Below are 27,898 nucleotides of genomic sequence, written 5' to 3'. Positions count from 1 at the left end.
CTGTCTAGACCAGGGGACATGCACATATTTCCCTCCAGGTACTTCGCGCATGGGGCATAACTGTTCAGGTTTCTCCACCTCCCTTAAAGCAAATTCAGGAGTCACTTGTCGGGAGCGAGCCTCTTCCCTCTTTTTCGCCCACCTGCTTCTCCATCTTTCCACATCTCCCCATTTCTGCAGTACTCCCAATAATTCTTTAATCTGCAGCTTTTTTCCTGCCACATTCAAGTGCTCTATATCTTTGTCTGAGAAGTCTGCTCTGTACGGTTTCTGTAAGGGCTTGGATTTTGAGATATCTACCCCCATGCTAACTGCTGTTTCGGTCAGTTTTTCGTGGAGCACTCTGGTGTTCCTTGTAAAGCTTTTACATATAAACGACAATTCTTCTTCAGAGTAGGTATTCAATCGATCCAACCCCACATTTCCTGCCATTAATTCTTCTATTTCTACCCTCAGTTTGTAGAGGTCTAAAGGTTTCGTTTGCGGAGTCTGTTTCTCTAATTCACGACTCCAACTCTCAATTTCATCTGGAGTTACCAGAGAGACATTCCTAGTGCCTGTTGCTGATTCTAATTTAATCTCTTTCGCATTAAAAGGGTTATGCCTCTGCTGCATTCCCTTTCCGGTCGGTTTGTTTGGCAAGTCCAAGAACGCAACTTCAGACTCGCACTCACTGGACTGATCATCTATGATTATCGGTTCCTCTCTCGGGGGTGCCATGACTGGGGTCATAACTGGAGTAATCGGATTTCCCTGACCATTTCCATATAACGGGACTACTGGTCCAATAGTTACTGGAATAGTCAATGCCTCAGGACTGGTATTTAACTGGGAGATTTTCTGAATTATTTCTGTCCTTTGTCTAGCTAGAGCCTCTTGCTCCTTTTCCACTAGTATCCTTCTTAAAGTCGTATCATGTAATATCTGTGGGGTCAAGGGAGGAGTAAAACTCGGGGCAGTAGGATGCGTTTCACTTGGTCCCCCACCATAATTTGGTTTCGGGAATAAAGTTCCAGTGTTAAAGGACCTGCGTTCTTCCTCATATGGAGGTTGAACAAAAGGCAGTCCTGAATTCGATGGTTTCTCTTCCTTTTCATACAGGGGTCTGGGAAAGAAAACTTTTGTACGTGAATATTTTTCTTCCTGGCTTGCGGGCACTTTGGGATATATATCCCTTGTTTCCGCCAGTTCAGGTTTTTCAAAATAGGGCAATACTTGACCACCCCCTCCCAGTCCTAGGGATCTGTCTTCTTCCTTGAGGAAGTGGCGTCGGGGAGCATCTCCTACACTGGAAGGTCGGGTTCCCTCGTTATAAGGTGGCGGACTTCTGGTACAGATGTCATCTATCAATTCATCATCTGACTCCCCAAGGGCCCCCCAATGTTTACACTTTTCGGTACTTTTCTCACCCGCTGCAGGATTATGACATGCCGGCATCATGGGAAACAGACCCTCAACAATCATGCTCTGCCTCCACTGTTTCATCCTTTTATCCCTGGACTCCTGTTTCAGCCTGGGGTACCACTTGGTCAAACCCTTGTCCATTCGGGGTCTTTCTCTTTCAAAAGCCTCAATTTCCCATTCCTCTAATGCCTCATACTGCGTTAGTCTCGGTCTGGGATGCAGTTCATTCATCCGAGTTCTTAAATTAAATAAGATCCTACCATTGAAAGTACCATCTAACGGAAAAGCCAATACTCCGTCATCTTTTGTGTACTTCACCCAATTCTCCAACCACACACAGGTATTGTACCCTCGGTCAAACATCATGAATGAGGCAGGAGTATTGGGTGGTGGGACAAGAACACCTTCTCTAGATTTAATTGGTTTGTCCGTTTTAAAATAATTTTTCACCTTACTTACAAGGGACAATTTTCTCTTTGTTCCGTACATAATATCGTATCTATTAGTTTTCCACTGATCCCTTTCAAACCCTAGGTGCCTTGGATCAGGTCGAGTTCCTGTAGTCTGCGAGTGCCACATACGACTTCTACGCTAAACTTTGTTTACAAACTACCTCCAATCAGAACGCGCTTCAGAAATCTGTGCAACCAATGGGTGCGCGACTCTAAATAATCTCCGCCAATGGGTGCGCGGCCCCTTCGTGAGACAGTTCCCACGCTCTGGCTCTCACCCCTCCTTTACAATCTCAGCTCCGCTACCCGCCCGCTGCTTCTACCAATCCCAGCGCGGCACAGAGTGACGTCAGAGGCGCTTCGCGACTGACTCCCTCCCTTCACAAGGTAACGGAAACTTTCTTTCTTTTAAAGTGCTCAGTGCTTGGTTATTTTACAACAAATACACATTCGCCACAGTGCTCAAGTGTCTAGACAGAGAAAGAATTATTTTACTGCAAGTAAACTACTTCCATTTACTTTTCACTCGCTGCGGGTAGATCTCTTCCGCCTACCCTTCACTTTAGCATCGGTGAACCTGTTATTCCCCTAAACTCATCCACTTCTTTCCGGGATATATTCCGAGTTTAAGGTTTCCCAGCGGACCCCTCTGCTTTCACGCTAGCTCCGAGGAACCTGCTACTCTTCCGATGTGACCCTTACCAGGTTACGCCACTATGGGAATTTTGCCAATGAACCCCGTTACTGACATTTATTCACACATGTATTCAGAAAACCCTAGTTAGTGCTTCCCGGTTATCTTAACCTGCACCTAACTTTCCTCGAGCCTGTGACCTCAGGACAATGGATTCTATTCACCACTTGCCCTTTCAATTCCCCGGGGAGTTCGGACAACAAGAAACAATACGGTTTACTAACGCATGGATTAGTACATATAACAATATAACAACAAGAATAATAATGAAAAAACAGTTCATTTATTTCAGCAGCGTATTCTCAAGAGAGTGATCAGTCCCCTCGGAACAGCCGCTCTTATAGCAGCATTAATGTACTAGCAGCTTCCGACTCAACTAGTCTAACTAATCCTGCCTAACCTTTAGCTAGTCCCTAACCATACCTCTGCTTACCAGTAAAACTGATAGAGCGCACGAGGCCACCCGACCAATAGTTTCCGCCGTTTCCGGCTTCAGGGCCCATATACTTTCAAATCACCATATACATCGATCAGGTGACTTCACGAGCTCTATCAATTTGTGTATGTGTTCCCTACTATTATTTCTCAGTGCACCCGACTTACCATCCACCGATGCGAGTACCTAATGACCACAATGAATCAGGGAGCTAGCTGTAAAAAGAAAGCAGCAAAATACAAACCCAACCAATAACATTCAAAATACTGTTGAAATGACCACGGACAACTGGAAGTTTTAAAAATGTTTATCTAAAGTTCATTTGCTTCGTGCATAAGGTACAGTAAAATAAGGCAATCAATAACCAAGATAACGTAAATGATATAACTGTAAAGAAACAATGACAGAGTAATCATTGAAATACTGATATAAAGTATAACGAGAAGATACTATGCTAATCAGAATTATTTGAGATGGGGCAGACTATGTAGGTATAACTACAGGAGGGCCTATAAAGAGTAACACGCTTCACTTAAGGTGAACGGGCCTTTGAACAATCTAGGCAATGAGGTTCTAGACCATATCAGAAAATGACAAACTGCAATGCAAAATATAATTTCTAACAAGTGTGAAGACATAGGAACAAACTTATGGAAAAATGCAAATGACTTTTAATAGTTGCGGAAAGACATGGAAAAATAACATATGCAATGGTGAACTTTATTAAAGCAAAAGTTAGAAATTCAGAAGGTGCAAGATTTAAGAGGTTCAGATCAATATTTACCTAGAAAGGTTTGGAAACCAAACCCTGGCCACGGGTCAGTTAAGGACAGGAAACCCTCAAGGAAGGATACCCTTCAAAGGACAGCAGGTGCAGAATGGACACCCCGGGTAGGACAGGATACCCTCGGATAAGGAATCAGGACAGGACCTCAGGACAGGACAGCAAACCCTCAGGACAGGACCGCTCAGGACAGGACCGGAACCCACAGTTCGGAAGCAACGCATGCGCTCCACCCGCTCTGCAGTTATCGATCAAGACCCCGATTGGGTCAGCGAACTCCCAGCAAAGTGCTTCGCCAGCACTTTAAGGTTCAGTAGAACCTTAGTCTATGGTCAAATTCGGACAGAGTGCTCCGCAGCGCTCTGTATCTTCAGTCACCTATTGAGTACGATGGGTCAGTGACAGGTCAGCTAAACCAGACAAGTCGGACGGCTCCCTAGGTGAACCCAGGGTAGATATACATTTTGGGGACAGTGTACCACCCCCCAATGTTGCAAAGTGTCAGAATCCCTCAATTTCGATTGGTCCTAAGGTAGGATTTGGGTAACACACCAATCACAATACAAGATTTTAAGCCTTCATTAGCATACTTGGGTACCGCCTAGCAAGTTTGGGGTTCCCAGGAGAAATTGTGCAGAAATACAATGACAATTTAACAATGTAACATAGCAGGGTCATGTGACTCCGTTCAGCCGAGCTTGCAGGTCACTTCTCAGGAGCATCTTGCCCACTACTGCCAGCTGGCTAAGTTCCATCAGCCAAGGTTGTCAGGTCCCCGGAAAGTCGCATCTGCGCAGAAGGGACCTCCAAGATGGCTCTCAGTACAGACAGACCCCCATTCCCCGCGGTACATGAAAAGTAAGCGAAAACAAATTAATACATAATAATGTCATCATGAAAACACATCACAGGGTTTGTACTTTTAACTCATCATCAAGAAATAAACTTATGCATTCTAAATGTTAGCTACATTGATACGAGCACAAGAGCAGTGGCACGAGCAGTACCACATGATGAGCACAGCTATGAATTACGCATGCGCATAAATTTCCCTCCACTTCTGCAGACGCGTCAGGACACGTGAGTGTGGCTGACGCATGCGCAGTAACTAAAATACAAGCGGCGGCCATGTTAAAGTACACGGGGTAAGTGTATTAGAAATACACGTAGGCAAGCTTCATAAACTTTGCCTAAACAAAAATAAACGTTAGTAAAACATACTTATGTTACCTTATTACACATAAACGAGGTTTTTGACTTCGGCAAGCCGCAAAATATGTGAAGCTTTGCTTCATCAAGACAACTCGGCAATGCTCGTGCTACCGGATCCAAAGTTGACGAAAAATAGGCGCATGGCCGCTGTCTATCTCCGTATAACTGAGTCAGCACGGACAATGCACAACCCTCCTTCTCGTGGACATATAATGTGAAAGGCTTACTGTAGTTGGGGTTACCTAACACAGGGGCCGAACATAATGCTGTGCGTAATTCGAGAAAACTTTTCTGACATTCATCAGACCAAGGAATGGGATTGGGTGTATTTGTACACGTTAGTGCCAATAAGGGTTTGGCTAATAACGAAAAATTTGGAATCCACTGTCTACAGTACGATGTAATGCCCAAGAAAGCGCGTACTTCTCTCTGCGTTCTTGGCACATTCAATTTAGCTATTGCCTGTATTCTTTCTGGGGTCAGTTTCCTTCCCTCCTTCGATAAGAGATGACCTAAGTAGGTCACTTCTTGTCGACAATATTGAAGTTTGGAAAGTGACACCTTGTGATGCAGGTCACATAGATGACGCAGTAACGTCAACGTGGCCATTTTACAAATTTCCTCAGTATCCGCAGCGATTAGTAAATCGTCCACGTACTGTACGAGAGTGGAACCTTTGGGCAAAACCATTGCGTCAAGCTGACTTTTCAGAGCTTGACTGTATATTGAGGGGCTTTCACAGTAGCCTTGAGGGGCGCGTTTAAAGCGGAAACTGCGACCACCTAAACTAAAGGAAAAAATATCCCTGCTTTCCTCAGCAATCGGGATACTGAAGAAGGCATTCTTCAGGTCAATCACCGAAAACCAGGATGCAGATGCTGGAATCATAGTCAATAATGTTGTAATGTCGGGGACAACTGGGAATTGCGGCACCACTATCTTATTCACTTCCCTAAGATCAATCACGAATCTATACACAGTTGGCTGAGAAGGGTCAGTTCGTTTTAAAACAGGCAGAACAGGACTATTGCAAACATTGCCTCGTGTTTCTTCAATTACGTTTTTCTCAATCAACTCGTAAACAATCGCTAGCAAAGCTTTTTCGCCCTCATTGGATATTCTGTATTGGGGAATACGTGGCAATTTGACATTCGACTTCAATGTTACAACATATGGTGGAATTTCCAAGAGACCTACATCATTCGGACCAGTAGCCCAAAGAATATCTGGAAGAAGTGCCAATTCTGCTGGAAGCGTATTTCTCGACAAATACATGGGAGAAACCACTATCTTACCTAAAGTAAGTTGTACTCCTGAGGGAGAACAGTACAAAGTCGCATATAATCTTTTTAGCAAATCTAATCCTAGTAAATTTTCACCACAACCTGTTGTCAAAATAAGGGGTGCTTCTAATTCACAAGGACCAACAGAAAGAGATAAAGGGTCAGATATCGGATTTCTAACCGGGGCGCCAGAAAAACCTACGGAAACGTTCATTTCGCCAGACAAAGGTGCGCCAGGGAGTTTGGAGTGCATAATAGAACTCTTTGTAGCACCAGTATCCAACAGAAAAGGTTCTGACACACCCGATGTAATCACCTCGACGTAAGGTCCATTCTGATCTACTGGAACTGAAACAACTCCCTCTCCTTGTCTAAGGCTGTCCTAGCAATCATTATTCTCCCACTGCTCATTTTCTGTGTAATACTCATCAACGTAGTATTGAGCTGTCCTGTCAGATACGTTATTTTGCTGATCAAACCTGTTCATAGAGTTTTGCGGTGGAAGGGGACGTGCGTCCTGAGGGGCGTTACCACGCCCTCTACCTCTAGGCGCTTGCTGACTACCACGACCTCTTACGCCAGAGAATCCATTTGCGCGTTGTGGTAGGGCAGGACAGTCATATTTGTAATGACCCTCTTGTTTGCAGTATAAACACTGATTAGGACCTACGCGGTTTTGATTGTAATCGAATCTCTGCAAGTTTCTCTGAGGCTGCTGAAAACTGTTCTGGTAGTGATTCGGACCATTATTATTTTTATTACCACCACCACGTGGCGGATAGGCTTGCTGTAGCAAAACCTTCGTTTTGAGTTCTCTAGTTTTCTTCTCTACTTTATCTTTCTCATCTTTGTCTCTATTCTCGTAGTACTGTGCGGTAGCTAATATCTGGGCTGAGGATGAGACTGCCCAAGAAATTTCTGAATCTTGTAATTTTCTACACAAGTCTGGAAGTAAATTGTGCACAAATTTATCGACAAACAATCTCTGACCACCTTCTGTGGTCATATCTTGACCGCTGTGGTCAAGAATGTTTCTTCAAATCTGGTGAAGAAATCTGAAACAGTTTCGTCTTTCTTTTGCTTGCATGCAGATAACTTATCCCAATTTACGCGTATTGCAGGCATTATTGTTTTCATGTAATCTACTATTCTACCAGGTAGTTCCGCTATCAGAGGCTCAGGCTTGGCACCACCAACTTGTCGTGCATCTGCAGCAGTAATATTAGCCCACGTGTCACCTAATTCCTGGTCATGATCTACATGACGAATTTTTCCCCATAAGGGCTGTGGAACAACGTTCCCGAATAACATATCGATATCGGCCAAGTTCATTATACATGACCCAGCAGTTTGCGACAATTCTTTATAGTACCCTGCAGGATTTTTACGCGGATCTGGTAGTGTTTGTTTGAGTGCTAAAACTTCAGCTCGCTTCCATGGAACATGTACCCATACTCGGTGAAAGTGGGGCAGGACAGGTGGGACAGCTGTCGCGTCACCCTCTCTCCATTGTGGGGGAACTTCTCTCATAGGGTATTGTCGTGCCTTTTTCCTACTAGATGTACTAGATTCCGATGGTGACCCAGGACTACTTCCCTTACTTCGATATGATAATAGCATCTCAACTGCTTTTTCCACATCGGGACCTACAATCATACCCTGTCCAAACTTAAACCTTATATGACACATCTCTTGTGGGAGGCAATCCTGATCATTGTCTTCTAAATCCTCGCAAAGAAAAACACACATTTGTTCGAACACATATCTCTGTGTCGCTGCTTCCCATTGATGGAAGACTTCCATGACAGACTGTAAATCATACTTTGCAGTGTCCAAGACCCATTTCCGAGCTAAACTATTCAGGGAATCTCTCTCTTGATAATCAGGCAGTTGACTTCGCAACTGTCTTCTACTTATGTTAGGGGTCGTAGCAGGCGACCCGAAAAGGGGTAAAAGAAGATTAGTAACAGTGCTGGCCATTTTCTGCCGAAGGGAAGGTGAAACGGAAGGACAAACAGATGAAAAAACGGGGTGAGATAAGGCGGGGTAGAGATGGCAGAAGAGGTATGAGAAACAATAGAGGGGGCACTAGGCAAAATCGTAGAGGGAGCATTAGGAGACGTAAAAAGTACAGTAGGCAACATCGTAGAAAACACAGGTGAAACAGACGTTGTCGGTGGGCCTGGAGGAGGCTGCACCGAAGAAGTAGGAGCCAGCTGAAGAACAGCTGGTGAGTGCTGTGGAAGAGCCAGAGGCGCAGCTTGTGCAACTAAAGGTTGCGGGGGTGCTGTAGCATTCTGCGCATAGGGGGGTGGCGAAGTTAATAATTGCGACATTAATTGGTCTTTTTCACGCTCTTTTGCTGTCCCTTGCTGAAGAGACGGCAAAACTGGATAACACTTATCTATTGCCATTTTACGTTGCCTGTGCAATTGCTCATTTATCTGCTCTTCCTCATTATCTTTAAACTGCACGGCAGCTTGCATTACTGAAAGTCCCCCTTCTCTCTTATTTTTCTTAGCTAATTTAATTTCTTTTTGTTTGGCTTCTTTGCGCCATATGCGGAAAGAGTCAAACATCGCCGGCCGGGCTTTCTTTTTGAAGAGTTTAACTTCAAGGTTGTCTAAGATTTCAGAATCAAAGCTACCATATTGGGGCCATTTTAAAACACCATCTTTCCTAGTGTATTTAATCCATACCTCGTTGTAAACGATGGGGCCTACCCCATGTTTAACGTATAGCTCGTATGTCGGAGTTCCAACTGGAGGAACCGGACATGAGTCCTCCAATCGGGAGTCCCTATTATTACTACCAAGACAAAACCAATTCCTGAGTCTAAGACTAGGCATCCTTTTTCTCTAGTCTAGTTCCAAAACTTCAAAGGATTTATCAATTACGATATTTCTCGTGAAAACACGAGTCCTTCGGTTATGGTGCTTGCAAGAACCAATAAAAACCTTTATGTATCTCCAAGATACCACAAAGTAAGTCCAACTAAGGACTGGGAGACGCTCCACTTATACTTAACTGAAATATATCGATGGCTTCACCAGAAGACTCGTCTCAACGTTTCGCTCTACCGAAAATTTCAAGGGTCCAACATCAGGGCGATAGCCAGGGCAGCAGTCCTTGTAGCCGTCGGGAAGCGGGGAACCTCGCAGTAAAGACCTTCGGACCACGTCGACATGCAGGGGTCGATGAGGTGGTAGGCCCTCCTCCGGAATTTTCACACGAAGCTCCTCACGATCTTCAGGCTGATTGGTACCACTGGAATCGCCCCAAACGCTGGGCGCCAATTGAGGTACTGAGTTTTTAAGAACCGGTACAGAACCGATAACCCAGCGGTGCCAGGGGATCAACACCCAGAGACCTCGGGTTCTCCTGAGTCAGACCGACAGAAACTTCAGAGTCTTCCAGGTGAAGTCAAAGATTCGTTTATTGGCTGCAACCAAGGTGACAGGGTCCTAGAAGTACGATACAAGTATATTCAGGAGACTGCACACTTTCATGAAGTCAGGCTTCTCTTCTTATACATAATATTCAGCCTTGGGCAAGACATTCCTTGGATTCATGGAATTTCATTTACGGTTACTGATTACAAAAGAAAAGCAGAGTCATGATGACATGTACATATTTCACGTCGTGCTGCTCATAACAAATCATCCGGCAAGGCCCAACATTTCATCAGATATCGCTGGACCCCTAATAAAAACGGTCACCTCCCCATCATAAAGCAAGTGAAGGAAAGGAGTGAAGAAAGATTGTGAGCGAGATATGGCAGTTGTGCATGCTGAAATGGTTTTATGGCTGGTTGGGCCTAGATGCTATCTTGCTCGGCCACTGGGAGGGAACTGACCTAACGAGTTCGGCCTGGGGCAATGGTTCTAACTTGTACTGGGGTCAGAGAGAAGTCGATTAAGGAGTATGTGTCCTTGTGGAATCAAATTCAACTGGATTAAGGCCTATGTAGAGGGCAACATGCAGCTAAGGGTTCAGAAGGTAAGTGACGATTTCGAGGTGAAATCGTCACTCGAATATGACGAAAATACATGTACTTGATGTACTCGTCATTATCGGTCTTTTGATACCAAATTCGTCCTATTTCGACGAAGTTTTTTTATTCTCGAGTCCGGTACTATAATATGAATCCAGATTTTTCAGAACCACAGCCTCCTCCTTCGCGGAAGCGCAAACACACTTCCAGAAGACGTGCGTTCTGTTGAACAAGCTGGGGTTGCACATCAACATGTCCAAGTCGGTTCCGACTCCAGTCCAGTGCATTCAGTACTTGGGAGCCTCCATCGATACGCTGTCAGCAAGCGTGTCTCCTTCGGAGGAGCGACGATTATCACTGCTTCGGAAGGCTCGGGCTCTCATGACTGCTCCATCCACGACAGTGAGGACGGTGTCTTCTCTACTGGGATCGATGGCCTCCTGTATCTTCCTGACGCCACATGCACGGCTGGAATGTCTGACATAATATCGACCACAAAAATATCGCAATACAAAAATATCGCAACAAAAATATCGAGGACAATAATATCGGGATCCTATCTTCATAAAGGTAAGTACAAAAATATTGAAAAAATAATATCGTAGTACAAAAATATCGAAATTAAAAATATTGTTTTTTTAAATGTATTAATAATAATGTAAAAATAATGTTAAAATACATATAATTTAACAAATATTAATAAAAACATTAAAACATAATTAAATAATTAAAAGTAATACATATACATTTAAAATAAATTAAAATTTTAATAATTTAATGTAATTTTATTTCTTTTAATTTCATTTAATTGATTTAAATTAAATTTAAAATTATTTTATTTTTACCCTTTACGCCTGTACCCCAAAAACCCAAAACTGACCCTGAACCCTAAAAATACCCCTGTACCCCAAAAACCCAAAACTGACCCTGAACCCTAAAAATACCCCTTTACCCAAAAACTGAAAACTGACCCTGAACCCTATAAATACCCCTTTACTCAAGAACTGAAAACTGACCCTGAACCCTAAAAATACCCCAATACCCAAAAACTGAAAACTGACCCAGAACCCTAAAAATACCCCTTTACCCAAAAACTGAAAACTGACCCTGAACCCTAAAAATACCCCTTTACCCAAAAACTGAAAACTGACCCTGAACCCTAAAAATACCCCTTTACCCAAAAACTGAAAACTGACCCTGAACCCCAAAAATATCCCTTTACCCAAGAACTGAAAACTGACCCTGAACCCTAAAAATACCCCTTTACCGAAGAACTGAAAACTGACCCTGAACCTCAAAAATACCCCTTTACCCAAGAACTGAAAACTGACCCTGAACCCTAAAAATACTCCTTTACCCAAAATTAATTAACATTATTTAATTACCAATTAATTATTAATTAACAATAACAATAAAGTAAATATATTAGCACATTAGCTATAATTAATGTAATTTACTAATTAATATTAATTTTTCCCAAATAATTAATTAACAATAAAAAAATTATATATATTAAAAAATTAATCTAATTAATGTAATTAACTAATTAATAATAATTAATTCCCAATTAATTATTAATTAAAAATATGTACAAAATTATATTAATTAATTAACTAATTAATATTAATTAATTACCAATTAATTATTAAATAAAAATATGTACAAAATTATATTAATTAATTAACTAATTAATATTAATTAATTACCAATTAATTATTAATTTAAAATATGTACAAACATATATTAATTAATTAATTATTATTAAATTACTTCCCACCCTATTCCCCTATAAACCCACAACCCGCTCTAATACTAAAACGCAAAATGTTAACAAAATGACTAATTTTCAAACATACATTTCTAAACATATTTAGCAAACATACAAACAACAAAATAAAATACATAACACTAAACAACAAAATTTCGATATTACTAACATACATACCTTAATCTCGATATTCTGTCTGTCGATATTATGGCACATCGATATACTGTACCATCGTTATTAAAACATCGATATTATTGCATATCGATATTTTAATTTCGATATTTTGTCTGCCTACCGCACGGCTGCACATGAGACCGTTGCAGGAGTGCTTGGAGGATCAGTGGGATCAGAGGAGAGGTTCTTGGGACGACAAGATACGTCTATCTCTGCATGCTCTTCAGTCTCTGAAGTAGTGGTGTTCGGCGGAAAATCTCCTCAGAGGGGTTCCCTTTCACAAGGACATTCCCACTCAGGTTATCGTGACGGATGCTTCTCTCCAGGGCTGGGGAGCGCATTCCGGAGACCTACAGATTCAAGGGACGTGGTCCCCGATGGAGTCCACGTACCACAGCAATTTCCTGGAACTCAGAGCTGTTCACTTGGCACTGAAGGCCTTTCACCCGTCCTTTCAGACCGACTCTCTACTTGTGCAAACGGACAATACGACCACGATGTATTACCTCAACAAGCAGGGAGGATCGAGGTCACGCACCCTGTCGCAGGAGGCGCAGGCGATCTGGCGATGGCTTCTGGCTCGAGGACTGACGATAACGGCTACCCATCTGCCAGGTGTGCAGAATGTTCAGGCAGACGCACTGAGCAGACTGATTCAGGAAAACCACGAATGGGTCATAAACGACGAAGTACTAGGAGAAGTCTTCGCAAGCTGGGGGACTCCAGACGTAGATCTGTTCGCCACCGACGAAAACAGCAAATGCCGAGGCTTCGCCTCCAGGTACTACCAGCCGGGGACGCTGGGGAACGCGTTATGGATCGACTGGTCGAACAGATTTCTGTACGCTTTTCCACCCATTCCCCTGATTCCGACGGTTCTCATCAAGCTGTCCCAGTCCAGGGGGCGGATGATACTGATTGCCCCGGAATGGCCCTGACAGTGGTGGTTCACGGACCTGCTTCACCGGTCTCTCCTTCCTCACATTCGTCTGCCGTGCAGGCCGGACCTTCTCACGAAGTTCGGGGGGCTGATGTTGCACCCCAACCTCTTGTCTTTGAGTTTGGCAGCATGGCTCCTGAGTTAGTACAATATGGTCATCTGAATCTTCCTGCAGATTGTATGGACATACTGAAGGAGTCTAAGAGACCTTCCACTAGGACTTCCTATGCTTACAAGTGGAAGAGATTTTGTATCTGGTGCAAGTCTAAGAACTATGATCCGACGACTTGTAAGGAAGATGTCATCCTTCCTTATCTTCTACAGTTGGCGCAGTCGGGCCTTAATGTCCATTCTATTAAGGTTCATCTTGCTGCTTTGACTGCCTACAGAAAATGCCCTTCGCAGACTTCCTTCTTCCAGGTCCCTGTGATCAAAGACTTTTTGGAAGGCCTGAAGAAAGTGTTTCCTCCTGTCAGGCTTCCTTCGCCTTCGTGGGAACTGAATGTGGTGCTGTCCAGGTTGATGAAGGAGCCTTTTGAACCCATTCATAAGGCTTCACTGCAGCACCTGTCCTGGAAGGCGGCGTTCCTCGTGGCCATTACATCGGCCCGCAGGGTGAGTGAAATTCAGGCGTTGTGTTGCCAAGAACCTTATACTGTGTTTCATGCGGCTAAGATTGTTATGCGTACTCACCCTAAATTTCTTCCCAAGGTTATTTCTGATTTTCATGTTAACCAGACCATAACTTTGCCTACGTTTTTTCAGAATCCTTTGTCTCCAGCAGAAAGGTCGTTACATTCCCTGGATGTTAGGAGGGTATTGAAATTTTATCTGGATAAGACTAAAGATATTCGTAGGTCTGACCAATTGTTTGTCAAATATGGATCAGTCAGGACGGGTCTTGCGACCTCTAAGCAGTCTATCTCTAGGTGGATTGTGTCCTGCATACAGCTATGTTACCAAAAAGCTGATAAGACCTTAGGAGGTAAGCCTAAGGCTCATTCCACCAGGGGCAAAGCTGCCACGACAGCCTTGCTCCGTAATGTTCCTATTGCAGAAATCTGCAAGGCGGCCACTTGGAAGTCGGTTCATACCTTTGCTAAGCATTACTGCCTGGACACTGATTCCAGGGCAGACGCTCAGGTTGGACAGGCTTCGCTGCGAAATCTGTTCGCACAGTAGTGGTGTTCCTTCTCTTTTCTCCACCGCCGCTTTGGTGTGGGGATGGGCTTGCCATTCTATTCACTAGATTATGACTATACACAGAGATCCCCTACTACAGAAGGAGTAGTTTCTGTCCTGTAACTCCAGTTCTGTAGTAGGGGTATCTCTGTTATAGTCATAAGCGCCCTCCCGCCTCCCCGGTGGAGAGAGATGTTCATTTAAGGAATGCGACAGGTCTGGCGTGTTACGCCTTCAAAAAGAACTGAAAGTAAGTTGGACCTGCTATGCATTCTGGGATACTGGGAGAAAGTTCTGGAAGGTTCTCTTAAAGGCACAGTATCCTATTTAAGCCACATAATGGCAGCCTATGGGGCTTGTCTGTCCATGCCTTCCTCTCTATCATTTCTGAGGGTGTTTGCTGTGAAAGCAAGGGAAATCTGGACAGGTTTTGCTGTTTGTGGATTTTGGTGGAATTTTCTAGTTGAAGTACTGGACAGTGTAGCCTGTGAATATAGGCTGCATTATTTGTCTTTAAATTTTCTCTTAAGTGTCTTTGCAGTTCTGCAATTTTCTGACAACTTAAGATATTATTTTTGATTGCCAGGGTCCACGCACATGGGCGGGACTATTCACTAGATTATGACTATAACAGAGATACCCCTACTACAGAACTGGAGTTACAGGACAGAAACTACTCCTATTATTTACACTTCTGTCTGCCGCACAGGGATTCTGCAAAGAAACGGGACCCAGCAGATTTTATTATAGAAGTGAGGCTTAAGTTTGATGTCAACGCATAAACACAATGTTTGATGTTATCACATAAATGCAATGTTTGACGTTACCGCTTGAATACAAACTGTGACTCAATCGCGCATGACTGTTTTGAGACATTTTCTTTTCCTCCTCATCCTCTATCCTTGTGCCTCAAGCTGCTCTTCTCCTCACTCTCCGTCCTTGAGCCTCACTCTGCTTTTTTCACACTCCTTTCTTGTTACCTATGTATTTGAAGTAACTTGTAACAAACAAAGCGGAGGCTTGTGCCAGAGCAAAGAAAGCAACGAAAAACAATGGCTGTGTTTTAATGCAAAGTGTATTTTTTTTTTATTTCGCCTAATGGTTATGTGCGTGTTTGGCCGAAAGTAGTCTGCCTGGTTCGACCTACCCTCTTAAAGTGACAGAACTACTGCTCTGCGAATTAAAAGTTAGGGAGTTGTAGTGATTGGATCAGAATTACAGGATCCGTGTCTGAAGTACTAAACCCCAGGTCTTAAGCCGGTCCCAAGGTTGATTCCCAATCGCCCAATACTCCTTTACATATCTTGGGCTCTCTCTCTCGGCTCCTCACTACCACCCTTTCCTCTTTCCCCTGTGCTTGCTTATTTAAATCACATTACCAGAACCCAAGCCTGCAAATGTTACTACACTACACCCACAGCGTTCTCTATACACCTCAGCAAGGACTGCAGCTTTATGTTATTAAGGCAACTTCCATGCTCACTGATGCCTCGGTGTTAGACTCAGGGACTAAAAAAACAAGCCTTTGCAGTGCAATAGGTCTCTCATTTGCAAACATTTGAGCTATTGTCATTGTAAATGACAGTGCCTTTTATTTATGTTTTGAAAACGTGCAAGCGGTGCCTAAACAAGCACTTTGTACTATAAGTTGTAATTGTTGCTTGCAAGAAGCACGGCTGGCAGTAAAAGAAGCACAGTTACTGCCAGCCTTGCTTCTATTAAGCAACATTTATGAGTACAAAGTGGGTGTTTAGGCACCGCTTTCAGGTTTCAAAACATAAAAAAGCCACTGTCATTTACAATGCCAATAGCTCCAACTGTCGCAAATGCGAGACCTATTGCATTGCAAATGCTTGTTCATTATACAGTGTGTAAGGGTATTAACATTTAAGGGAAGAAAGGACAAATGGTTGGTGACTGCAATGGATTTAATCAAATCCATACTACAAGCACTACACTGCCATATCAATAATCAGTATTATCAGAGGCAGTGTGTTATCACCGAATCACCAACTGGTTGCAGCATTCAGTGTCAGGTAGCCCCAGGGGTTTCAGGCTATTCAAAGCACCACAGACAAAGTAGTCTATACATCGAGTTAGACATCACCGTGGATGCATACAAGTGTTGTGCACATGTTGAAGGACTGTGCTAGATGTTCAGTTATCTTATTCAGTGTTTCATCCTGAAGTATGATAAACAGTGAGTGCCATTAAGTGAGAAATGATTGAAGCAAGAGTCAGCATCAAGGAAACAGTTATATTTGATTTGTAAATAATGAAGTGGCTTTGGTTCTTTACTGTCCAAAATGTACATTCTGAATGTTGTCAAGTGATGGCTATGGTGCGGTGCTTTTCTAATGGGTTTAGTGATTTTTCTAGTTGTTGTTTGTGAAAATGGACAGCATCAGGGCACCACATTCTGAATTACTAGCTATATGCATCCATCAGGTATAGCTGTGACAAGAACAGACTATATATGTTCCTCCCCTATAACATATGAATGTGTGCCTCAATACATCCCTGGAAGAATGTCATCCATGATCCACACTAACCCACATGCTGCACTGTGAATACTCAAGATATTCCCCAAAGAAGATTTAAACAGAATGAAAATCAATGTACATTTTTAATAGGGGAGAGAGGGTTATGTATGCATGAACATGGCTTTTGATTTTCTTTCAAAGCAAATAGTGATATTATTTTTTAACTTTCATTACTTTGGAGCCTGTCTGGTACAGTGATTCATTTTCCACATCACATGGGTCTGAAAGCGGATGTCTTCTGAACATGTGGTTTCTGAGCAAATAATGTAGAAAGTATTGTTTTTATCCTGCTGACTACGAGCAGTCTAACCTGTCTCCCTGACATTTTTGTCCTGCTGACTGCGAGCAGTGACATTAGTTTTAAAACTTCCCTCACTTTTGTCCTTGCTGATTACTAGCAGCCACACTTACCTCGTCAGCCTGCCTGAAGCCAGCAATCCTCCGTGGGCTGACCGCTTAACGGTGCTCCCCGGCGGCGGCGGGCGCCATCTTGGGTTGGGTTGGTCGGCGTGCTCCACCTCCGCCACACCCCCCTCGTCATCTTCCTATTTAGGACCCACCTTCCCCCCTCTCTAGTGATAGCTTGCAGCCCGGTGGCAGAGGGCTTGCGTGCAACTGTTGGAGCGCCGCTTTAACTTATTTTAATTCTTGGTTTTATCCTGCTGACTACGAGCAGTCTAACCTGTCTCCCTGACATTTTTGTCCTGCTGACTGCGAGCAGTGACATTAGTTTTAAAACTTCCCTCACTTTTGTCCTTGCTGATTACTAGCAGCCACACTTACCTCGTCAGCCTGCCTGAAACCAGCAATCCTCCCTGGGCTGACCGCTTAACGGTGCTCCCCGGCGGCGGCGGGCGCCATCTTGGGTTGGGTTGGTCGGCGTGCTCCACCTCCGCCACACCCCCCTCGTCATCTTCCTATTTAAACTGCCACTATGCGTCAGCGCAGCGGACGAGCGCAGCGGGCGCTTCGTAGGCGCGCCGGAGTTGCGCCTGAGTTGCGCCTGAGTTAAGCCCGTCTGCGCCCGTCCGCGACCGGATGGGCCAAGGGGCCAGGGACGCTGCTGCCGCGTTCTCTTACACTTCTTCTGCTCTAAAGAGCTTACAATTCTACCCTAGTTCCCTCCCGCCTGCAGTCAGAGCTCGCATTTCTTCATTGGGTATCATGGGGAATAGTCCTCCCCACCTGGGATCAGATGTGCCACATATTCCACCTGCCACTACCGAATCTAACATCCGAATACTATATCTTAATACTCGCTCCCTTGTAAGACACCAAACGGACATCTTCCTCCTACTTTTGGCTGAGAGTCCTGATATTCTGCTATTATCAGAAACATGGCTCACCGACGACTCCCTCCCTGATATCCTGGCGGCATTACCCCCTGACTACTACCTGTTGAATGCCAATCGCCCTGGGGGCCGTCCCGGTGGCGGGGTGGCAGCGGTAATACGCAAGAACTTAAAAACCATCGCTACCGCCTCTCTCATTCTCCCCGAAGTGGATAATATGGTGCTTAGCCTGGGAACTGAGGTGGGTGCAGTCACGGTCATAATTCTCTACCGACCCCCTTCCCCTATGCCCTTCTTCCCCTCATCCTTCACTGAGCAGCTTGCCAATCTCATCACCTCCACCCCTCGTGTCGCCATCTTTGGCGATTTTAATTATTGGTTCCAACATAAGGATGCCGGGCCACATGCCACTGAGCTATTCGAGACTCTTTCAAGTCTAAACTTCACTCAACTTCTTAAGACCCCCACCCATAGCGGTGGTCATATCCTCGACCACATCTGGATTCATGGGGTGAAGCCTTCCTGCCCGCAGATCACTCCTTGTGTGTGGTCTGATCACTCCCTGATCGAGACTACAATCTTAGTCGATGGTAACACCAGGGCCCCCCATCTGGAGGGCGGTGTCGCCCGTAAGTGGAGGGCTGTCGACCCCTCTAAATTCCTCTCCCATCTGTCTCAGTTCTGTCCTTCCCTTCCCAACGTTATCTGCGCCGATGAGCTAGACGGCAATATCTCTCGTTGGCTTATGTCAGCTAGCGATATCTTTGCTCCGTTTACCAAGTTTCCCCGCTCTCGGCACAGTAACTCCCACAAATGGTTTGATCTCCAACTAAAAACCCAACACCTGGAGCTACGCCAATTGGAGCGTAAGTGGAGAAGAACCTACTGTTCCACGAGCAGAGACACTTATGTGGCTGCTCGCAACAAATACAAAAAAGCCATCGCTGCAGCTAAAACAGCCTATGTATCTAATAGAATTCTATCTGCCTCTTGTAAATCTAAGGAAATCTTTAGAGTCTTTGACGAATTTACCTCCGACTCTCGGACGCTCCCGACCCAGGCCCCCACACAGGAGTCATGCAATGCCCTCAGCACGTTTTTCCTAGAGAAAATTGCTATGATTAAGGACACCATCCCGGTCACCTCTCACGGCTCTAACTCTGTCTGCCCCCCTCCTAACGCACTCTCCCTTTCACATCTTCCCCCTCTTGATTCAAAATCCCTGGCAACATTGGCCGTTCGGGTGAAATCCGGTTCTCCGGACGATTGCTGTCCACCATCCATACTACGGGACATATGCCTTTCTCTCCCTGATAGCATTCTCCCTCTGCTGAACTCCTCTCTTTCTTCGGGCTCGGTGCCTAGCTCCTTTAAGGCAGCCGTCCTGGTGCCCTTACTGAAGAAACCTGGCGCCGACCCCACAGCTTTGGCGAACTATCGACCTATCTCGCTTCTGCCCTATTTTGCTAAAATCCTGGAAGCCCACGTCACCGCCTGTCTCTCTCAGTTCATCGAGAGCTCCAACTTCCTTGAAGCCAACCAGGCAGGTTTTAGACCTGGCCACTCCACGGAGGTAGTGATCTTGGCTGTGTTGGACGCTCTGAGAGTCGGCGTTGACAGGGGCACCCCCCAGGCCCTGGTTCTTTTAGATCTGTCGGCCGCCTTCGACACGGGGGACCACAACATCCTTCTCCACCGTGTCGAGCAGGCCGGCATCCAGGGCCTGGCGCTGGCCTGGGTTAAATCCTTCCTAACCGGGAGGTCTCAGACAGTCAGCCTGGGCACCTTTAGGGCACCCAGGGAGCGTTCACTCTGCGGGGTCCCTCAGGGCTCCTCCTTATCCCCTCTTCTTTTCAATCTTTATCTCCAACCCCTTCTCTTCTCTCTAAGGCAGTGGGACGTCACCGTCTTTAATTACGCTGACGACCTGCAACTTATTTTCCCTCTTGACTCTTCTTTCGCTATCTCTAATTTCCAGGCGGTTATGGTCCACATTCTTCAGTGGATGAGCCAGAACCAACTGAAACTGAATCCCGGGAAGACGGAGCTCCTCCTCCCTGGTAAGAGCTCCGCCCATTGGGGCCCGCATTTTTGGCCGGTAGAGCTTGGTCCCTCCCCCACTCCCGTGGCCTCGGTAAAGAGCCTCGGAGTCATTATTGACTCCGAACTATCCCTTAAACCCCAAATAGGGACGGTGGTCTCTACCTGCATGTATCAGCTGCGCAGGATTAGAAAGGTGGCATACCTCTTAACCCCCGAAGCCCTGATTCTAGTCATCATGGCTCTTGTCCTCTCCCGCTTGGATTTCTCGAACTCTCTCTACCATGGTCTGCCTAAGGTTCTTCTTTCTGGACTACAGATCGTTCAGAACCAAGCGGCTAGACTGGCCTTTGGGATTCCGAAATGGCAATCCGCCAAACCTCTTCTTGCTAAACTTCATTGGCTCTCGGTCACTTCGAGGGCAGCCTTTAATATCGGCTGTCTTACTTTTAAATCCCTCACCGGCCCCTGCCCTGCCTTCCTGAAATCCTTCATTTGTCCCTACCGCCCCTCACGTAATCTTAGATCTTCTCACCTCCGTCTCCTGGTTGTCCCCTCCTTTAATCTCTGCAGAACCGGTGGCCGGAGATTTGCTCTCCTGGCCCCCAAATTCTGGAACTCTCTCCCTCCTTCACTCAAATCCTCTAACTCGCTCATTCAATTTCGTAAATCCTTAAAAACCTGGCTTTTCCCACAATTCTTTTTGCCTCCCTCAGTATCAGATTAGCGCCAGGAAACCCACGGTGACAGTGCGCTTTATAAGCACCCCTTAACATAACATAACATAACATAACATAGTTAATATTGAAGATGGACCTGTCATGTGACTGTGGGAGGAATGTAGGCTGCTAGGTTCTATATAAATATAGGAGCTCTGTATGTGTACATTCATCTGGGACTGAGCTGAGTATTGCAGAAACAGGCTCAAACATCTTTCATCATGAAGCTATTTGTTGTCCTCATTGTTCTGACGCTTATCTCCTGCATTGGTAAGTTTATATTCGGTTACCTTTATACATGAGGTAGATTAATAAACATCTTTTTATAGGGTAGGAGAGGACGTTTCAGTTCTTTTGTAGGAAAATACCTGTATGATGCTTTTACAAAAATGTGTTCATTGCAAATGTATTTACAAATGAATTGGGGATCAGTCGGTGATCAAATCGTGTATATTTTCCTTGCATTTCTAAGTGTATTTACAACAACATTCTAGGAAAATTAAGCCATAACAGTAAGCTGTAAAGCAACAACCCTCCACATTAAAGTACATTAACTGCATTTCTAACCTACCCCTATCCTCTGGCTTTTAAGACTCAGAGCATACAGATTTGTGGATTTTCTTTAGTTGGAGGTTATCACCATCATCTGTTGTTTCAATTTTCACTCCTCCTCCCGGAGCAATCAGGTGAAGGGCAGAAGATTGAGAGTGTTTTTTTCAGTGGCATCTTTCCTGCTTGGGCCTGTTAGGACCTGCGATGGGCCTTGGTCCAGAGACTTAACTAGAGTTAAAACTATTTTATTAAAATACCACCAGATCACTCTGTACAGCATCAGTAGGTTTGTTAATTTGCACTGTAAATACCATTACAATACAATATAATATAGCACAAGAAGGGATTCCACACAACCTTGACATGAACAAAATTGTCATTAGTAAAATGACAACAACAAAAGAAATTGGAAAATATTTCCAAGATGAACTGAAATAGATTCTTTGCAGGCAGATGTCTTTTATGTTGCTCACCATTGCTAATCTCTCCGGCATCCAATCTATTCATGGGTTTTTCTATATGAGGGCAACAATTGGTAGTTTCAATTATTTGTGGAATTTATCTATAAACAAGCTGCCAGCATGTGGCAGGGAACCAAACTTTAGCTCTGAATGTCGCTTAATACTAGTTAGGCATGAAGGATTATGAAGGTTGAGAGGACATACCTTTGACATGGTGTGATTAATTCTACTGATGACAGTGTTATCAAAAAGGAATCCATATATTAATAACTGCAATATTTATTAATGTTCCTTTTTTCTGTTTCCTATTTTTTGTTTTGTAGAATCTTCCAATGGACATCCAGAGGTAAAACGATGTAATAAATATACGTTTTGCTTTGTGAAGTTCTTTAGAATGTGATTTCCAAAAGAGGTAGATTGGGTGAAGTAAATTTAAATTTAGAAGAGACAGAACCAGACACTTTTGCAGCAAGGTACCTGCCCCCTATCTTTATATGGAATTGTTTTATACATTTTATTTAGATTTCTTTGTATACAAAGGAAGACACTTAGAGAATAAAGAGTAAGTGGGGTGGAAAGACGGGAGATAAAAATCAGCAAATCACTCGCAGACTGAGGGGTATGTTTACGAGCCTCATGCAGAGCCAGAGTAACACCTTTTGTGAAGCTTCGGCAGCGCAGACTACAAAATCATATCTCTCAGGCCACACAAAGCCCCTATGCTTAGCTTTGAATTACATCCCAGATATGAAGTAAGGCCAATCAGAGCAAATTACTGCATTGCCTTACTCTGCGCTCCGGAGGCATTTCATGGGCAGTGCTGTGTGTGTTCACATGCAACACCCATGGATTCTGATACTTCCCCAGATTTACAAGACCATGAAAACCAGGGGAAGTGCCAAATACTTATGCCTCCTAATGCGAAGAGTAATGAGGAGAAATTACGTTATTTCTCCTGTTTTGTCCTCTTTTTATGTTTGATGTATTATGCAGCACACATAGAAAGAGGAAACTGCCTATTAGGATTGTTTCTCTGCATTAAAGGGCCACTTCCTGGGCAAAAGCAATCCTGCCGACAACACAGGCCCTCTTGCACTAAGGTACAAGGTTGCCTGCTTGGGTGCTAAGCTGCAGAAATTGCAATAGCACAGGTGGAAATTACATGGATGCAACATAGTGCATAAATATGGTGCATTCTTGCCCTTTTACTTTAATATGGGGCAGCACACCAAATCCACATAAATGAGGGCCTGGATATATATTGTTTTGTGTGTAGAGGTAAGTGAGTGGGTGTGAGGTACTATATTGCACAATTGCTACTAGTATAATCAGATGAAATACAAAATTGGGAAAATATGTGAAATACTGATCCTGAGATTTCACGCACAAACATGGCACAAATAAGCATGTCAGACTAAAACAAATAATAGCATGCAAACCAGCATGATGGTTGGAACAGGTGCAGATCGTTTTTGAACAGTAAGCTGTTCTCAGAATGTAGCATGCTCTTTTGTAGCTGTCTTCTCTAATCAAACCATATTCATTCTATTCCAGTGCACTTCACATTTTTTAACTTGCTTTTCACTTTTTTGTCTCCTTAATGCACCCCTATGCTTCTATGTGTCATCCCTCCTTTGCATGGTACATGTGCCTCTCCAATAATAGCAAGTCCATCACTTGTTGTTTTTTGCAATCTCCAATAATAGCAACACTTCTCCTTATCGCACCAGGGAAAAAAACAGGTTTACCCAGGTCTTACTTTTGGAGCTGCCCCAGAAATTATGCCACACTTGTAAATATGGGCAGCGTCAAAATAAATGGGTGTTGCGGTGGAACGTCCACCGCAACACCCATTGCCCTCCCCTTTCACACTAAGTATAGCATGAAAGGGAGCCGTATTTACAAGGCAGTGTTAGGCCACAATAAGTGGCTTAACACTCCTTGTAAATAAGGTGAAGACCTTATCACCACCACAATGTCACGGAAAATGATGTTTTGGGGGGTGATAGGGGCTTGTAAATATGCCCCTAGGTGTTTCACCAAAACACAAGTAAAATGTGTAATTATTAATAACTTCAGCATCCAAAACCCCAAAATGTCCATCGTACCTTAATTTCACTCAGTCCTGCCGGGAAACATCCTTTACCCAACAGGAAAAATCACAACCTGCCTTCACTCCCCAGTCACCACCCTGACTGCAATGTTATCACACATTCCTTTACCACACAACTCTTTACAATGACTTGCTTTAGCGGGTGCATTGTTGAACTAGTGTTGGATTTTATGTCCAACACCTTCCCTACTGATACACTGACTAGAGTTGAAATAGTAATTTATACTATTCAAAAGTCCAGTGCCCCCGTAATGTAAGTTGTTTTAACAACTTTTGTGATAAAGTAATGCGTGGTAACATCACAGTTAGAGTAGTGACTGTGGAGTAAAGGCATGTATGGGAAATTCATGCAGGGTTCCATCATAAATCATCACTCTCCATATTCAAAACCCTAGGCCAGCAGTAACAAATAAATGCAATACAAATTAAAAACTAGTGTTGGATGATACAGAGACAACTGCAGATGCAAACAAAGGCTGTGTAATGCTTTTCCTCCAGAACCTAAACCCAAAATGACCATGGGCTGTGAAAACACAAAGGAGAGTGTTAAGGACAGGAAGAGGAAGTTGCATTCATGTGTACAGTAGCCTCGCATTTTTATGGAATTCCCTCGGTGTAAACACAGAAATAAAATAAAATGCATTTGATGCTCAAAATGTACCCAAACGGTTCACTCCGGTAAAAATATTAACACAAAATTTCTTTCACTGGCGCTTGAATTAAAGAAATACTGCTGGTGGTTGGATTGATTGTGCAGTGGCCATGTTCCTGGGATACTTTTTTTTCCACAGAGTGGAAATATCATGCATGCAAAGGGGCATAATGGCATAACTTCCAGCATTACGTATTATTTTCCCCAGTGCAACATTTATGAGATTATGTTAAATTACTCTGGTGTAAAATAGTTACACTGAGGCCAAGTATTAAGAGGGGTAGAAGAAAACTAAGATTAGCATCTTTACATGGTAGAGTACAGATCTTAATACTGGATGACACCCGTAACTATGTGAAAAAGTGAGGCTTCTGTCTATCTGGTGGAGCTTGTGGCAATACAGCCTACTTTGAAAGTACATTCCCAATTTCTGTTCTCCGATAACTTGCAACTAATTGTGAAGTTCATGAGCCCTTATATATCCAATGAAACATCCAATGAAACATCCTTTCATGAGAGAGTCGTACACAAAGTTTGCTGGTCTTAATGCATTATCAGTTGCCAACTCTGGTTTCTGTCTTGTTGATCCCTGGTTTCTGGTCCTGCAGCTCTGTGTGTAAGAGGTTCTGTGGCACTGTAATACATGGATTTCCCTGTATACAGGGAGAAAATTGCAGCAGACAGAAGTCAACTGCCCTACTGGTCGAATGTTTGCAGGGCCTCTTTGGTCAGAAGCTTTCTAGTACCACCTCACCTTTCTCTGGTGTTCGTCCAGTGGCATTGCTAGAAAAGGTGTTCATGACACATATGGTGCCAAAGGAAAACTGGTGGTGTCACCAATAATAAGCAGTAGTATAGAACATTGTCACATGCCTGTGTGTATGTAACCAGAAGTATAATGTGAAAAATCAATCGACAGTCTACAAATTCAGGAATACATTATAAGCAATAGACAGCATTATGACCAATTTTTGGTCAAGCCTCCACATCTCTCTTTGCTCATGTACTTTAAAGATGCTGGCTCCTGAGTGTCCCTGACAGGGAACATACAACTCTAGGTTATTGTGAGGAGACTAGAGTTTCTGGGTCCTTGATACCTTGGTATGAAAATACCAGACCTGGTAATGCCAGGCTCTGGAAGCACTGTACCGAGACATAGATGTAGGACAGGGGAAGAGTGATGGGAAAATAGGAATTATCTAACACAAAATGTAAAGGATTTACAAAAAAGTAAGGATAAGGTTGAGAAGAGACAGGCTTCTACAGTCAACCACCCAAAAAAGACTAACCCCATTGCTCCTAACGAACTACACATCTAAGGTTACCATAACCCTAAAAGTGGTAAAACAGTAATAAATGTTGTCCAATCCAGCCCTAAGGTCATTGAAGAAATCCCCAAGGCAGCTCACAAGTACTAAAACATACTCGCAAAGAAAATAATGACATGGATTTTAAATAATACTTAATGATAAATAATGAAATATACATGTAGATATTCACACAAAAGAAATAAAGGTTATAGAGAGTTTATAGTTATGTTAAAATATCAGTTAAAATATACAGTTTTAAACAACTAAAACGACCGAGAATTCACAAGCATGGGCTGGGGAAAAAGATAGATTGTCCTGACCGAGGGTTGGAATCCACCAGGAAATTAACTTTGCATTGCGTCATAGGGGATGAGGTCTCTGGGGCGAATGGTTGGTTTGGAGGGAAGACTCTGTACACTCCCCTTACCCACTTAAATCTTATTTAAAAATGTGACAGCCTTCAGAATTCCAGCCCACCCGAGGAAAATGTAATCAAAAACATGGCTGCCCTTCTCTTTGGTGGTTCTGTGTGGGTTCTTACAGAACTTCCATTGGACACCAAAATAGAAAAAGGATTTTTTTTTATTTTAGTCCCGGGCTCCCTCTCGGAGCCCCCCACTAAGGCTAAGGGGTCGGGATATCCCTACCCAGCCCCTTTATGTTTTTTGTTAATCAAACATTTCAGGACAGGCTCCTGTAATGCGTGTTACAACATTTCTTTTCATGCATGTTGCAGCCAGTCAATCAGTGTGATCGCCCTGAAAAAACCCTCTCTGCCAATCAGAAGGCTTGAAGTTTTGAATTTCAGCCGAACGGTTCAGATATTTATACATTATGAACTTAAGTTTTCAAAAACTATTAAACAGAATCATACCAAATTACCAAAGCATTCTTTTTGGAAGAATATCTAACTTTCTGCCAAATTTGGTGCAATCCCATTCAGCTGTTTTGGTTGTGGTACTGTTGAAAATCCCTTTGGAAATTGCATAGCATAATTGCATTTTGGGACACAATTTGTTTCTCATTCCCCAAAACGTTATGCGTAGTAGCTGAACTTTCATTTGCAAAGTTTCATCAAAAGGTGCCAAAGTTATTGGTGAAACAAAAAAATGCATTTCCAATAATACGAGGTGCAAACTATAAGAGCATATTCACTGAAAAAAACGTTAAAGGGATGTTATAAATAGGAAATAGAGTTAAAAAAAACCTTAGAAATTCACTGAAAGAACCAAGGGTTGCAGGGAGGTTATAGTTAGGCTCAGATTTCAACTCGTACAAAACCATAGAGATTCAGCAACTATATTTACCTGAGCTAACTATAGCTTGCGTTCCCATAATAAATTTCTTATGACCACACATATTACATAACTCATAACATGGTCAGTGACATCATTGATTACATCTCAAATGACATCACTGATGACTTCACAGATGAAATCACCCTGTGAGTACAAGAGTTAAATGTTTTTGAGATTTACGGATATAAACAAAACTACAACATAAGTTAAAATACTATTCTTCTATACTAGTAATTAGCCATACTATGTATATATCTCATCTGAGTGTCTGTGTGACTGTCTGCAAAAGTGTGTGAGTTGATGTCTGAGTTGCTGTATGGGTTTCTGAGTGGCTGTATGGATGTGTTAGTGGGTATGAGATTAGCTGTATGGATGACTGAATAGCTGTATTGGAGAGTGCGTGGCTGTGGAAGAGACTGTATGGGTGAGTTAGAGGCTGTATGAGTGGCTGCAACGGTGTGTGAGTGATCGTATGGGTATCTGAATAGCTGTGTAAGTGGATATATGGGTGACAGAGTGGGTGTGTGAGTGTTTGTATGGGTGAGTTAGTAGCCGTCAGTGGTTGTATGGATAAGTGAGTAGGTGTGTGAGTAGC

At 43.5% G+C, this 27,898-nt stretch overlaps 1 long non-coding RNA gene across 1 annotated transcript in view; it reads left to right on the top strand.

Annotated features, from left to right (window-relative positions):
- The window catches only part of LOC144772084 (uncharacterized), a 154,002-nt gene that overhangs the window by 47,516 nt on the left and 78,588 nt on the right, over positions 1-27,898 (top strand). Inside the window, exon 3 of the long non-coding RNA XR_013599638.1 lies at positions 22,254-22,276. This is a non-coding gene — a long non-coding RNA (uncharacterized LOC144772084). The remainder of the gene's footprint in view (positions 1-22,253; positions 22,277-27,898) is intronic.

This window comes from Lissotriton helveticus, chromosome 8, assembly GCF_964261635.1.
Source record: "Lissotriton helveticus chromosome 8, aLisHel1.1, whole genome shotgun sequence".
Lineage (NCBI taxonomy): Eukaryota > Metazoa > Chordata > Amphibia > Caudata > Salamandridae > Lissotriton > Lissotriton helveticus.
The sequence above is the reverse complement of the archived record's forward strand: the minus strand, read 5'-3'. Positions and strand labels throughout refer to the sequence as shown.